The sequence below is a fragment of the Bacillus rossius genome (genome assembly GCF_032445375.1).
Source record: "Bacillus rossius redtenbacheri isolate Brsri chromosome 4 unlocalized genomic scaffold, Brsri_v3 Brsri_v3_scf4_2, whole genome shotgun sequence".
Lineage (NCBI taxonomy): Eukaryota > Metazoa > Arthropoda > Insecta > Phasmatodea > Bacillidae > Bacillus > Bacillus rossius.
The window spans coordinates 18419802-18436861 of NW_026962011.1; the positions used below are offsets into that span (position 1 = coordinate 18419802).

General features: G+C 35.2%; 1 protein-coding gene across 1 annotated transcript in view; it reads right to left on the reverse strand.

Moving 5' to 3' along the window:
- The window catches only part of LOC134542320 (lachesin), a 588254-nt gene extending 571453 nt beyond the window's left edge, over nucleotides 1-16801 (reverse strand). The window contains exon 1 of the mRNA XM_063386470.1: nucleotides 16734-16801. The gene's annotated coding sequence lies outside the window, so the exon portion shown is untranslated. The remainder of the gene's footprint in view (nucleotides 1-16733) is intronic.
- Between the last annotated feature and the right edge of the window lie 259 nt (nucleotides 16802-17060).

Here is a 17060-nt window from a genome sequence, read left to right on the forward strand (position 1 = left end):
GTCCACATTATCGTCGAGACAGACCTAATTCGCTCCCATCGACAAGTTAAAGATTCCTACGATCAACGTCATGTTTCGGATGTCGCACGGCTGTGCTAAGAGCGTGGAAGCGCTGGAGGCGACACTGAATGGTGCAAGAAATGACACATCGCCTCTACGAGCGAAGACTAAAATGTAGAGGCGCAAACCATGTCCCACCTTTGCCGTTTATTTTTCGTGCCTGAAAAAAGAAAGAAAAAAATGAACTTTTGTGTGCGTCGCCGCCCAATAAATTACATTGTTTATATTGGCACTATCGTGTTCGTTATCCGCTGGTGAAATAATATTTTTTTAATATAAAAAATATATATAAATTAGTGCACCACAAATGTTTCTCCTCGTTTATTTCGCCAATTTGCACCATTAGTTTCACAGTATCGTTTGGCCTGATTAAACGGCCGCGCAGTTCACGCAGTCGGGGACGGATGGTTATCTTCCTTCCCCCATCCGCCGATTTCAATCACCGCCCGACGCTTTCTGTTAACAAGTTTCGGGGAGACGGCCGCGCGAATGGTTCAACTACTAATGGACGCGATGACGTTAATGTGATTTGCCGGCGACCGGGCGTGTGTGACGAGTTCGTGACTAGTTGAAACAACTCGAGCTGCCCCGTGGAACATTTTCACGGGCAAACGAGTGTTTTGTGTTCGCCGGAAAAAAAAAGTTTTTGTTTTTAAGTAATTCAATTCTGTTTACTAATTTTTTTTTATGTTTTTTAAAATAAAATTTTAGTTGGTATATTGTGGCTTAAACCAATCACCAAATATTTTTTTAATTAGTTTCACGTTCTTAAAATAACCAATACTACAACGTGCATACAAAGAAATGGGTGAAATTATTGCAACAAACCATGTAACATGCTCCTGCACAGTTAACAGTTACAATAAATTTACAGAATTTTCAATGAGGAATGCAGTTCAAAATTAAATGTAGCCTAAGCATGGGTTGTCCTTGCGTACCGCTATAACACCGCAGCTCCATGGAGGTTATATGGCATGGTAGCCCTCGATTCCCCGTCCTTGAAGAAGGTTTCATTTTGGAACTGCAGGGGTTGGGTTCGAAGATATGGGTGTCGAGAGAGGACATCGCGCAAATGCATTTCTTATGGGAAGACGGTGTAGCAGCCGGGAATCGAGGCCGAAGTGGCCGAGACTGGCCTGAATGTTCCAGAATGTTGAATAACGTTGTAAAATATTCTATAACGTTATAGAATGTTCAAGATTATTCCTGAATGTTGCGTAATGTTTTGGAATATTCCAGAATGTTATAGACTGTTACAGAATTTTGTAAACATTGTGGGTATCAAATTAAGGCGAATATTTGTAATTATTCTGAGCATAATTTTAACCAAAATATTTTTTTTTTCAAGTGGAACAGATGACATAATCTGAAATAAAATGAAATAGGCCCGTGTTTTACAAAAATTACAGTTTTTTAGCAATTCTCTAAACGATGGCCTAAAACCTCATAAAAATCCCTTTTGTAGTTTGGAAAACGAGGTAATAAATTTCGTTTTGATACTATTTAGAGATAATTCTTCAAGGCTTAGCGTATTGGACATTGAAGTCGTTTAAGAGACGGATACTCTAAACACCATGGTTCAAGGAAACTGAGGAAGAACCTTGACATGTCTCACATTGGAGAACCATCCCAGCATTCTAATGCCTGGTGATCATTTCGGTGAACCTCGGATTGAAAACAGACTCTTGCCGTCTGCGAAAGTAGCGCCGGCGGAGTGATCTCGGGCGCGGTGCGAGGCAGTAGCCGATGGGCGAGCGCGGGCACCAGCACTCGCCGTGCGACCTACGACAGGCAAGGCAGTCGGGGCCATAGGCGTGCCCAGACATTTCCATTAGGGGGGGGGGGGGGGGCCTGCTAAATTTTTTAATCAGAAGCTGAATTTAGAATGTTAAATAGCCTAAATACATTTACTCATTGCCGTGTTTATATTTTTGTACAGTATCAACGAGATGTTTACTAGTTAATATTTATATCCGTATAAGTTTAACAATCTTGAAAATATGTTTTTTTTTTCTTCCATAGACAATGTTTAAAGGGTACTTACACATTTTCCCCCCCTCGAATTTTCCAATATCTTGGTCTAGATCTACCTTGAAATGAACTGCTTTTTAGTGAATGCAAACACAGCAATTCAGACGACAGAACTTTAACAAACCTCTTAAAATATGTTTTTTTTTTTGCTTGGCCATGATCTCGTGTTTTAAATAAACTAAGGCGGCTGTATTTCCAGAACGATAAAATGTTTAAAAATATAGTTAATTAGCACGCTGCAACACAAAAAAACAGTTTGAGTGTCACAGTGCCAGGAATATACGAATATTAACGAACGCATGAGAGGAAATGCCGATCTGAGTGATTACATTAGGGGGGGCCATGGCCTATGGTCGGGGCACAGTTGCAGACGAGGAGGCTGGAGTGTTGTCGTCGACGAGTGCGGCGGGCCACTGTGTACCGGGGACTACCAGGAGCAGGCTCTGGCCAGCAAGGCGCTACGGGAGGCCAAACAGTGAACCGGCGACGGTGGCTTAGCCGCCTGGTCCACATCCCGAACGGGTGGACTCAAGTGTCCGCAAACAGTCGTGGCTTGTCGCGTGTCGCCGAGAAGGGAAGACGCCGACCATCACGCCGCGACACCGCCATGCCACTGAATAGTCCAATGGGGGATCGTACACGAATGAAATCACTTGATGTAAGTTTTTGGACATACACCATTGCTAAGAATTACTGATAGATGCAATTTAAATCTTTAGTATTGAGAGTAGACTGAATTTCAAGCTGTAGTGCCGAAATTTCATTGTTCAAATGTGATTTTTGGCAGTGATATGCGGCAATTCTTTCACTCAGAAGCTTTTGGCTGGCTTTCCGGGTTATTTTCTGAGCCTGTTTGCTGTTGACCGGGGATTTGATTGTGAGTTCTCTAGGAATGACTCCCTTACTGCGACATTTACTGAGAAAAGTCAAGTTATTCGAACATTGAAATAAATCCATTAATTTATTTTCCAACTTCCTCAGAGAAATATGCATACCGGGTCCATACCGGGCATTGATGTTATCTTTAAAAGATTTGTGCAATGGGAGTGCATGACTTGATGTAAGTTTTTGGACATACGCCATTGCTAAGCAATTGCGTATGTCCAAAAAGATAACACGAATAACATCATCGACTGCAGTAACGACCGCGCATTTACTGTCGTTTCCGCTGTCAACATCGCAGGGATGTTAACTGTACGCTTTCAGACATCCAGTGACGAAGAAATAACGTGATACTGGCCAAATGTTTGAAAATTTTGTATCATTTACGGTTGGTTGTATTTAGTAAGGGTATATGGAATATTGCGTTATTCATATTACTGTCTACCAAAGGTAATTTATTGATTTTTTTTTTAAATTTCCTTTTTGTGTGTTCACATATTGTCCATGAATAGCAAATAACAAGATACAATAAATATTTTGTTTAATTAAAGGTTTAATGTAATTACTAACTAAAATACTGGGCTTTGGGGAGGAGGTGGGGAATTCATTGTATTTTTAACAAAGTTATAAAAGCTGCTTAATACGTCTGGACATCGTTTATAGCATACTTACTACTAACGACTGATGGTGCTTAAATACGGGAGTTTAAAATTTTAATTTATCGTGCGTAAATGCCTAAGCCAGGCGGGGGAAACAGTGTGCGTTCTTTTACAAAAAAAAAAAACATGGAAAAAAACGAAGGGGGTGGGGGGGTTGGCGTTACCAGAGGTATTCCTCATCCCTAACCGCCAAATACTCCTTTTTTTTCCGCACCTCTCTGTGCGATTAAAAAAAAAAGGGGGAGCCACCGCGACTATCCACCCCCCCCCCCCCCCTTACCATCCGACACAGACGTTTAAACGCATTCCGATCCTCCGATCGGCTGGAATTCCATTTGGCGGCGCGCGAAACGCCGCCTGCTGTGCTGTGTCGCCCGCTTGCGGGGCACCCTGTCCCTGCGACTGCCTCTCGGGGCGGGAAGGCCGGCCGCATTCTCGCGCGAGTCCGCGCAGCCAGCTCGCAGCGTCGCACCAGACCACAGACACGAAAGAGAGAGAGAGAGAGAGAGAGAGAATAAAAAAAATAATGTGTGAGCGAGACTTTCACTGCTCTCCAAGAGAAGTGCCACATCTAACAACCTGCGGTAACGAGCAAACACACGTGTTCTCGCGTTGCAAATAAGCACACACAGTGAAACCTCATTAATTCTGATATTAATACAAAACTCTCATCAGAACAAAAGTATTTTTACAATCAATAAAAATTACACCCCTTAGTAATTAGTTTAATACAAAAATATGATTGTTATGTAATAGAAATGTTTTTATTCCAAAGGTAGATAAATTACATCCAGCGTAAAGTAATTAAGGATAATTGTACTGTTACAAATTGTACTTTGGCACACCAATGCGCCCAGTACATCCCCCAATGTTCACGGAAATTAATATTTATGGATGAATCACTCCAAGTTTCCGAGACTTCCACAGATGGCAGCACATTTCCGTTCCAATCGAATTCGTTACATTCAAGAAATTATTCCTTTCAAATGACATGTACTGAGTGCTAAAATTTTTACACATTCAAAATTTTATCATTTCACGAAAGATTCCTTTGGAAACCATTTGCCAAGAAATACATAATTTGTAATAAAAGCCACACAAAAGGTATTGTTAATTTGTACAATAATAGCTAGGATTTTTTTTATGAATGAAAAATAATTGAAAGAAACATAATATTGCTTGTCGGCCTTACGAAAATTTCGGATAATTTAAAATTGTTATTGATGTTTTATACAAGCATAATATTTTTAAACCTTGGTAAAGATAATCGAATATTCAACAATTATACATTATTTGGTTGTATCATGCTTATTATGTGTGCAGTTAATACTGAAAAACTATTCAGGGAAGGTTTACAACATAAAGCATAAATAACCTGGAAAGAATCTGAACCTTAATATTACTGCGAGCATTTTTTGTAGCTACAGTTTTGCATTCATGAAAGTGTACACTTTTACAAATATATGTAATTATACATAATTATTTAATTTCCACATACCAAAATATTTAATATTGGAGCCAGTAGCATATGTGTGATGCTTCAGACATGTTCTTTAGTTCGCACAGATCTATAAAAATTAACATTAAATAATTTTAAGATACAGGCTGTCTTTAATTTACATCAAAAAAATCGCTTAAATTTTTAGTGATAATCTTTCCAATTTTTTTTGACATAAAAAAGTATTTTTGTAACATGTTTTCTAACATTCAATCAATATTCTCAAACCCTACTTAAACACTATTTTAATAGCTTCGTATATCAATGTAACGTCTATTAGCTAAAGAAGATTTCGTAAAATTATATGAGATGTAGCTATGTTTAAAAAAATGTTCACACACGTCAAAAATGTCAATTATTTTTAAATTAATTTTTTTTAATGGAGTGGGTCTTTATCTGACTCCGAAGGTTTTAAAATTATACATATATCTAACAGGCACCCTTTCACTCTTTTGAATGATGTAATCGGATTTTTTCGGATTTGTTTCATCCTCAGTGTTAACTTTTTATATGATAAGTTGGGGGAAAACCCAGAAAGGGAAACATATGATAGTACTTACAAAAACATATTTTAAGGGCCCCACTTACTTGGGTACACAAACGGTGTGAAGACTTTCAGAAAAACTACGTTTTTTAAAAACTGATTGAGATACCCGATTGGTGTCTGTTGCAGAAAAAAAAATTAGAATATTCTGAGGGCGGGTCCGTAGTCTATTTCAGTTTTTCGTTATAAACTCTATTTTCAGAAGAGTTAAAATGGCTAAAACGCCATGTAGAATTCAGGCATGAAACATCTAATAAATATTTTTGAAATCACTTAAGGGACTTTCAATAAACCTTTATCTATTTCTCAGCCATATATTATCTTACGGTCACTGCTCAGATACCTTAGATACCTAACCCCTGCGCGACGAGAAGACAGCCTGCCTGTCCGCAGCCTTGCGCTTAGAGATGATACCACACTAGAACAGCCAGCGAGCATCGCACTTATCATATCAAGCCTCTTTATTACGAATACACCCAGGACTAGGCAACCACCCCCCCCCCCCCCAATTTTTTTTACGTGAAATGTCTTTAAAATCACACAGAAGCATACGGGTACCAGAGCAGAAATTTGCACCGTAACGAAAATGTATATATCGTCTTGCATTAATAATTCCCTAATTATTGGTCTTGGAGACGTAAGTGTGGTGTGGTTATTTGAGGTATATAGTCATTTCTCTGATACGACCTTGAGTTTGCGTCGCGGGCGGGCGGGTTGGCGGGGAAGGGGAACCGTGCGGATTGGTCACAACCAGTGCTCTCGCTCCTTTCTACTCAGTACAGCTCGCGACTCAAGACGTGACAGCGCGGTGATTCGTGTGGTTGTGTATGGAGTTTATTTGGATCGAGCGAGTTAAGCCAAAAACAGTGAATTTTAGACAATATTTATTGTAAAAATATACAGTAAGCATATAAAAAATATTAAAATACAATATGTCAGCTTCAGTCCGTGCAAGAGCCAGCCGAAAATATAAATCACGCCTATTGTTGGAGAGAGGAGATTGTGGACCACGCACAGGGACCTCAAGTGTCCGGCGCCGAGCGAGCGAGACTGTCTCTGGAGCATCACACAGCTGCCACGGCTCGCTCAGTGAACTCCTCCGCCGCTGTTGTGCCTGTGTCAGAGGTCGTATCGGGTGTGGATAGCACCGTCCGGGGTCTGTTCTGTACTTCAAGTTATAGGACACAGACAATGTCTCATTTTCATTTCAATCCACTACACTGAGAGCGACTCGCTGACATAAGACGTTTCACGTTAAACCAACGGCCGTGTGTCCCGACACAGCCCCGACCAATTTTTTTTTCTTTTGAACTGTATACTTTATTCCTAGAGTTTGGTCATTTGTATCAGAGACAGCCTGTGTATTATACAATTGAATCTGTATCAAAATATGAATATTCACTTATAGTGTTTTGATGCAGTATACTGGTTTTCTAGTACACTGTAAATCTTAAAAAAAAAAAAATATTTAAAAAATTGTAATTATTTAAACAATGCAAAAATATATAACCATTTTTTATCACTTTAATTATCGCTTTTCATAACTTTTATCAACACTTAAAGAGTCTTTTCGTGAAAATATTTCATGAAGACTATATTATATCTTTTTTTTTCGTGGCATTGCATGTCTTCCACAGCCAAGTCACTAGAACTGGAGGTAAACCACACAACTCAAAGGATTGAGCAACTAACCTTGAAAAATTACTCTCCACTTGACATTGTAAAAAATAATTATTCCTTTTTAAATTGTATGGAATCAGCAAAAGTTTGAAAAATCGTCTTCCCAATTTAAAGTTTGTGATTAAAGAAAAACAATCTATGCAAATTTTTAATTTTTTCTTATCCCGATTTTAAACTAAACGTCTAGCATGAGTTCTTGTGTATGGAAAAAAATTTTAAAAATCATAATTAGTGTGATTTAACTTCATTATTTTTATTATCTACTGCTGTTACGGTTTCACATAACATCTGGAAAGTGGATTTTGCAAAGTTTCAAAATAGTGGTTTGACAAATGTCTTTTTAAGTATCGGTGTGTATTGAAAATACAGGTTATTCTCAAAAATACACACAAAAGACTTGTGACTGAGCTTTGAGACTGCATGTAAAGTAACAAGAACTTACTGAATATTGATCTGTTTAAGGAAGGTCGTGAACGCAGTTAATGGCCCGTTGCTTTTGAAATTAAAAATGCGTACGACACGTTATTTTTTAGTGTGTCATGATAGTTTAGCGTTTTAATGCTACCCATTAGACGTAAACTACACAGTAATGTAATTCAGCGTTACTGGCTGCATACTATGCAGGTTTTATCAAGTACATCTGAAATTAAACCTACATTTTGCATGACAACTGCTAACTTTAGTGTGTTACTCCAAGGTGATCTGTTTTGTAAATTATTACAGGCTGATTTATCATTTATGCCCCAAATGTGTTATTTCACCTCAGAGTTGCTACATATATGAGAAAGAGGTTTGTATTCTTACATTGAAAGGATATGATATTAACCAATACACTTACATTTTGTTAAAAAAATTACTATCCGGGATATTTTTGTTCATCTCATGAATAATATAAATTTTTTTATGAAAATTATATGTGGAATTTAGTTTTGAAGTACCATAAGTTGTACACATTTTCTCTATTTAGTTGAGATAAACATTTGTGGTTACAATATGTACGTCGAATTAAAAGACAGCTTGTATATATGAATGTATAAGTATGCTACCATTTCTGCGAGTGTTTTTCTTTTTTTTAATTTTATCTACTTATTGCTGAATTATTTCAATCATACTAAAATGAAATAATAATTTCTTTTTAAAAAGAAAAGGGAGCTTTATAAACTTTTAATTTGAGAAAGTATAGTTATAGATTACTTTTGTAGTAAATACTAGTTCACATGCATGATTTTAACTGCAACACAATTGAATGAGTATCCCTAAAGGTTATATTTTTAATACCTTGTAATATGGGTTGTAAAATTTGAGAAAAAATTAAATTAAGCTAACTGTGAAAGCTTGGTGTGAAGTATTTTACATATTACTTCCAAACTTATCCTTAGAATTATTCAAAAATATCTCTTCTAAAAAAATCTTAACCTTGGATATGAAGTAGGTTTAAAAAATTACAAGTCATTTGGATTTAAAAAAATATGTGTGTGTGGATATGTACACAGGTTAGAAGTTATATTTACAGAGCATTACTAAAACATACTAAAACACTAACATACTATGACACTAGGTAAATGTTTGTAAATTTGTTTTTGTTAAACGACTTAAATCAGCCTGTTTATACTTCCAACAAAAAAATAACCTTATTTAGCTGACTCAGCCTTTAAAATTTATCAGGAAAAAAATTTCATTTCGAGATTATTTTTTCAAGATGGCGTAGAAGAAATGTAACAATTAATTTTTTGAGTCTCAACATTGTGGGGTGTGCTGCGCTATCTCTTACTTTCGATGTTTACCACAGGATTATCTTAATTTGAATGCCAGCATTCTGAAGGACGACATCTCGCCAATTTCTCTTGCCTAGTTTATTCCAGATTCTGTGCAAGCCTCTCTTTCTTGTAGGATAAATTAATATTGTTCGTACATACATAATGCCTACTCTCAATATGATACATGCATTAAGATAATTATCGCTTATCGTTTGTATTCACTTCTTTCTCGTCTATAGCAAACTATTATTTTATATATTAGTATGATGAAATTTGTAACCGCTAGTGTTTGCACTGTTAGATTAAATCATAAACCATGATATTTAAATTTTGCATGAAATTTCAAATAAAATTGTAACTGTGAACAAAGAAAAACCACTTATTTATATACATATATTATATATATAATTTACTTTAGTAGGATTCGCTGTAAAAGGAATTTACCGATAAATTAACGAGATAAAGTGCTAATATAAAACAAGTTTTTGTATTTACACTCTCCAAAATCCAAGTAATATTTCCAAACTTCTTACACGAGAAAATCTTAAATGATACAGTTTGGAACATACCATAATAATGTATGCTATTACACCATAAGCATCGCCAACTTTATTTTAGTAGATTTTTATCGCTTGAACTTGAATTTTTTTATTGCTTATTACGAGGAACTCTTAGAAATTCGTTTAATGTTGACTCTTGATTAACTATGTGTGTTTTACAATACATAAATATATTAATGCTCTATCATTAAAAGGTTAAAATCGAAACTTCTAGATAAAATTATTTATGGGGAATATAACGTCAATTTCTTTTGGTTAAAAATCAAGTCATTTGCTAGACTCTTAAACAATTTAATTTAACAGTGTAGTAAAAAAAACTGTAGCAACTATGGCTGAAAATATAACATAACAATGTTAGAACTGGAAAATCATTAGTCAAAAATGTACCGGCGTGCAGCACGCATTTGTCATTAGCTACATGTTCACAATTCGTTTTGCACATTATTAGCTGCTTAAACTATGTGGTGTGATAACTCTGTAAAACTAATATCCAAATAAATTTTAAGTACTATTAATTCAGATAAATTATTTCCCAATAAATTTGAGCCGCGCGAATTTTTGGTTTATTTTTTGGTTTAATAAATAAATCACAAGGTTAAGTTTCAATAACTGTTGAGGTGTTAACATGAGGATTCGTAAAACCTTTTCCCACGTTGTAAGGGTAAAAAAGTACTTAAAAAACTCAAAAATGATACCACATTAATTTTTTTTTGAAATGGAACACACATATTCATGTAACATTAAATAATTTTGTACATTTCATGTAAACATCTTTATCACTCGCAGTAATACTGGGGAAACACAAATTATAAATACTCAAGTAAAAATCTCGAGCCCAGTATTTGTGCGAACATTATTTAGAAGTGATATATAGATATATTTTTTTTTTCATGTAAATGAACAAATTTACAAATATCTGTTTTTTTACATGAATATTTCAGTTTTATTTACAAAAAATACAGTTTGGGAGCTATAACAGTAACAGCGCGGCGTGACACAGTTGGCGAGTAACAGGTCGCTTATCAGGTGGTTTGAAGCTCACTTTCACCTCGGCGGTTCCGTGGAACATACACTGTTAAAAATTACTATAATATTATTATGGACTTAATTTTTTTTTTAATGTTGCTTATAAGTTCCAAATAAATTGATATTCGTAGTCTTTCAATGTATTTGTTCCGCTGTAAATAGGACGAACATTGACTTGCACATTTTAAGAAAGTTTTCGCCTTCAATTTTCGAAGATCGCCGGTTAGAAATTATCCACAGATCTTGGCACATTTTACGAATATCTTTGTAAATGTACAGATACTTAGTTCACTTACTGTTGTTACTTTGCACATGAAGTCACAAGAATGATACTGTCATGTAAGGAAAGCAATTAAAAACTGGTTAAGACTCGTGCAAAAACAATTTTTTCCGCGTTAGCATTTGCCCTTTTTTATACTAAAAAATATATAATCTGAAAGTTGAAATGCAAAATTGTTTCTATGAATATCCCGAAATTTCAAAAAATACTTCGTTTATTTGAGGCGAATTCTTCGTTGAAACGTCAGTAATTTTTTTGTAATTTTTAACAGTGTGGATGGAATTATTGTTTTTGCTGTACTCTTTAGTAATTTTGGATGGTTTTTTTGAATCGTTTTAAGTCGTTCCCTTGTCTGAATTTCAACGATAGTAAACTCAATATCCACAAAATTATGAACACGTTCATAAATTTATGAAAGTAACAGGATAGTTTGTTTCCAGGTTTATTTTTGATTCTATGATTAAAAACAATTTAGAGATTTACAAAACACACAAGAAACTAATTTTACCTATCAGTTTTTCTTTAAAATAATTTAGTTCCCTCCCCCCCCCCCCCCCCCCCCCCCCCCAATAAATTTAGATATGTTATAAAAAAACGTGGTTTTTATTTTGCTGTAGATTAAAATGAAAACTTTTACATTCGCTATACTTCTACGATTGGTCCATAATTTATGTGGAGAGTCGGAGCCAATAGTAAAACCTGTAAAAAATAATTATCCTATCATAGGCAGCGCAGTCAGCAGGAACAGGTGGCATTTGCCCGAGTATTTAGATGACCTTGGAGTCTATCCTAGAGGTTATTGAACCCATGAGTTTTCCAGCTACAGTTCATCTCTTTCAATTAGTTTCGATCTTCAAATTCGACATTGAACCTTATACGACGATGGACTTAAGTCCATCGTTGCCTGTTAATATTTGCGAAGTACAGTTAAAATTTTCATCATTACTCCTGATAACATTTTTTTAGCATACCTATTTCAAGCCAATTTTAAAACCACAACCCATGGAATTACATATAATGCTTAGCATTCACTCATAATTATCTGCGAAGAAATGACATTTAAAAAAATACTTCCCCTAAATACAAATGCAATAAAATGTAATATTTAGGCCTACTTCCTTTTTACATTTTTTAAAGTTTAAACATACAGGAGTTGAGAGTCTGTGTGTTTTTTTATTCAAAATTTGTATTAAGGTTCCTTTAAAAAATAGCCGTAACTGCTGATATCGTTAATTTAAAAATAAAAAAACAAAGATCATTATTCGAAGTGCATTAAAAATCTAGGATTTTTACAAGGAATTTTTAAATATTTGAAACACTTATGATAATAGTATAAACAAATTAGTTTAGAAACAAATTTAAAATATAAATTTTCAAAAATAGTCTTTAAAAATTAAAACAACACTGCTTTTAAAAATTTTGGATAAAATTGAAAATACATTTTACATTCGCGTAATATTAAAATAGTTTAGTAGCTAACAGCTCATTTCTAGGTAACATTTCTTAACGATTTCCTTCGATATTAACGTAGACTACTTATTGCAAAACTAAACTTACGATGTGTAAGTTATTCATATAACTGTAACACGACTTTCTCATTGCAGTGATTATACTGCATCCTGTATAGCATTCCCGCTAATATGAAAATGTTTTAAGGCTTGTGTGCTGAAACATGACTGTCCCACGCACAGAAAGTGTTTTGTTTTATTTAAATAACATTTTTAATTATTATTATTATTATTATTTGTTGACATTTTTATGTTTTGTTCTATTGTTGCGTTTTTGGACGTATCTGCAACTACCATACTCTATGGTGTAATCCGAGTGACTTCAAAGCTCAATTAGCAAGACCCCTCTAGGGAGCAATTGACTTAAAACGGCAAATTGAACTTTTTATGCATAATTTGCATAACAAAACTTTCATTGTTGAAAAATCTTTTTTTAAATTTAAGGCATTTTAGCGTATTAATTTGTATTGTTAATTGTCTGTGTTTGATTTTGACATGATAATTAAGTCAACAATCTTAGTGTCTCGGCCAATCAGAGGCCATGTTACTTAAGATAAGCGTCATTACTGAATTAACGGTAAGAGTCTTGGAACAACGACGATGATGGCTACATAGCCCGGGTTTAAATCCCCTCAAAAATCAACAGAATTTACTAGCTGGGTAGATCATCCTACTACTAGGATGTTTAAAACGTCGTATGAACCTATATTACATGTTGTTTAATTAGTGCACGTCCCATATGACGTGTATTTAGGAGTGATTTACCGTGAGTAAAATACCGACTCATGATGCTATCCTAATTGAACTGTTTTACTACTTACAAGCATCGTAATATTGCCAACGGACTTATAAACATTGCATTTTATTGTTGAGCACGTTAAAGAACCTATTGAGACAAACATTTTATTAAAAACAATTACGTATCTTGTTCTACACTTGATTTAGGTCTTACAACCAGAGGTGAACTGAGACAGAGCTCTCACGATGCTTTACCGCAATTATCTATTGAGTTCAGCCGCGGTATATTAAAATTAACTTTAATCACGAACACAACAAATAAACCTTAATTTTCTCACGCTAATTTCCGATTGTAAATTGAGATTCAACAGGCATATTTAATTTGAACTATATGAACTTTTGTTTTATTTCATCATGTGTGCAACATAACTCCAGTAATTTCAGAAGATATGAATGGTATACCACTGGTCCAACCATAAATTAATTATATTTTATTTGATTAAAGAATATTTGTGTTAACCATATGTTACCCTGTTGTTATATTACTGTCCGTATGTATGTTTTCCCTATGATTTCAATTTGTCTGTTGTTTAGTCTCATGCCCTTTGAAGATTTAAAGTGTGAGAATATTTAATCTTTCTCTTATGTACCACACTACATTAGCCTTGTCCTAGTAAGGAATTTAGTTGTGCATAAGGGTGGCGCCCATATATCAATTTTAAAAAAATAATCAAAGAACATATATTCGACAGAGCAATAAATAGCCAAAGAAAACTATTTATTATTGAAACATCATAAACATAAACTAACTATTATATTATACTATTAATATCTATTTTCACTTGGTTAGAAAACTTTTTTGATAATCACGTAGAAACTACGTTCCATTGTCCCGAAAAAACCGGATGGTATTTAATAAAAAAAGCTAGCTGGAATCTAGACGTGAGCTATTTTGAACCTTACTAAAATCATTAAATTATTTTAATTTAGAATGCCTAGTGTTATGTTATTCCCCATAATTTAAAACGAAATATAAGGCATGTGCCATTATAATGAAAGACTAGTATAGGCCTATATGTCCCCATGCGAATAATCGCAAGGTGATATTTTATTGAATTGTCACGTCACGTAATAAAAAATTTATAATTGATCTTTGGAGCTCACCTTATATTGGTTGCACTTGGTTGTAGGAAAATATGGGTTTGTGTTACATCTTCGGCTCCCGTCATCGTACCGAGATAAAATTTACACTAGTTTTTAATTCTAAACGTTGGCTTTTAAACACAAAAAGTTTAATTAAAATCGGTTCAGTAGTTTTTGTACGATACTAGAAGAAACAAACAGACAAATAATCATAAATTTAGATAATCGATAAAAAAATATATTTCCATTTAAACTATTTTTAACTCAATATTAAAAATATATATCATGATACCAAAAAAGGGATGGATATATTTGAGTTCTTGTTGTATTAGTAAATATAATAAGGGAAAAAAATATCTTAAATATATTTCTGTTTCTTGCAGCTATAAAAGGTCTCTTATACTTTAAGAAAGCTCTTTATTCGGTTTTGTCTAATTTTGCTATCAGCTGGAGCTGAATATTCAACACCCAGATTCGTTGTCTGGCCGGCGAGAATTATTCAGTCCATTAAACTACACAAAGTTTTCACTCGGCGGCGATAAGTGCTGTGTACAACATGTGGATCAAATCCTCCCGTCTTGGTCATGAATATTCATCTAGGGGGAAGGGAAGGGGGGAGGAATGGGGGAACCTCGTAATTCTATCAGCGCCTCGTTATCGCGCGAATTACGGCGACGGAAGTTGCAGGGGATATTAACACGTCGCTGGGGGGAAGAGTTCACCAGCGAATTCCGTGTCGGTTGGCGCCACGAGTAATCTTGTGGAAGTAACAAAATGAAGTTAGTTTGGTTCGGGATGCGCAGTCCTTTCTTTGCCGCGTCAACTTACGCGGTTTTCGTATAAATCATAGCTCTGAATAAAGTATTAATTTTTTTTTAACTGTATTAAATAGGCCTACATATTAACAAAAATTTAAAAAAATGCGTGCACAGAAAAAAAAAGCTTTACTGTTACGAGAGAGTCCTTTGCAAACCAGTCGCCAAAAAATAGTTCGTAATACCACAAGAAATAAACTGTAAATTTGTGCAAGACATTTCTTTTGGTTTTTTTTTTTTTGCATGTCCTATTAAATACGTTTTAGGAAACAAAACTGAATATTTCTTGTCGCGCTAACGAAAATGACATCTATACACGCTTAAATTTTTGAAGCCATGGAAAAGGTAATTGTTATTCAACAACTAGACTTTATTTTGTTTTATTATAGTTTTTAATATGCGTAGTAAAACAGTACAGCTATTCAGGGAATGGTTTACAAATAACTTTAGCTAATGTAAGAATTAGTAGGCCTACTACACATAGCATAATGCCCGGGCAAGAATCTGAATCCGCAGTAGTACTGCGAACTTTTTTTTTCGTAGCGATAAAGTTTTTTTTTTTAAATATAAATACAAATTTACAAATATTTGTATTACATGATTATTTAAATTACATTTCTACAAAAATTAAAGTGTGGTTTTATCATTATTTATTTTAAGTAACAATGATTATTTTTATTCTATTCTTGTAACATGAGTAGGCTACAGAAATAATTGTGCATAATTTATTGATTACTTATTTCACTTAAATGCTTGTTTTTTAAAATTAAATATGCAAAAGTAACAGAAGTGATTTAAACATTATTATACACAAATCAAATTATTGTTAGGAGAGTTAATAAGAAACTTAGGAAGGAATCTAATTTTTGTGTCAATAAATAAGTGATTGTTATAAACCCGCACCTTTATTTTACCTATTTATTTTAGTTTGTGGGTGAAATAATGCAATGTTCATAGCAAATACATTTCTTTGAAAAACTTTCCAGAATAGTTATATAGGTAATTGCACCTTTAATTTATCTGGGAATATTTTGGTAGAAAACAATATACGACTATCAACAATCACATCAATTATATTTTTCGCGTAGGCATTATGTGTTAGTTTAGTTAAAATCAATAATATTCCTACTCGTGATATCCAAATTTTTAAAGCCCCCGTGAACACATAGACCTATTCGTAATTATTATAGCTACCATTAGGTAAGTCACACGCATGCAGTAATAAATAGTTGAAAGTATTATATTGCGGTTTCCTCAATAAACCGCTTATCATAAATCACTTATACTTATATACCTATTCATTCTCCTGAAATGTTCCAGCATTTGGATCTCATCTAAACTATAAAATTTGTTTTCCCTGCTTTCTTTCGTAACTGAGTTCCACAAAATTATTTTCTTTTTGGTCGAAACAGGAGAAAAAAATTTTCTGCGTCGGGTTTCAAACATTTCATTGAGCAGAGCTACAGGAATAAATTAGTGTTTGTGTGTGTACATGTTGTTTTCAGTGTACTTATTTTCAAGTTGTGTGCGATCGAAGCCTGGCCGCACTCACCTGCGGCGCCGGGCACGGAACGGGCGTCGCGCGGCCTCCCCCCACCGAACTAACTTCCCCCGGGGACGAACACAAACCTCGCGGAGGGCAGCAGACGTGTCGGAGCGCGACAGACAGACCTCCGCGGTAAAGTGCTCGCGCGGACGGCCGGGCGCGGACTGGCTCCTGCGGGGCGGGGCGACGGGTACCGGCGTCGACCCCAGGGGCGCATGCGCGCGCGCGCCGCCGCTTCCCCTCCTCGCGCGCGAGGCCACGCCCCCCCTCCCCTCTCACGCCGGCGGCCGCTGGGTATCTGTTGCTCCTCGGTGCACGGCGCGGAAGCGATGC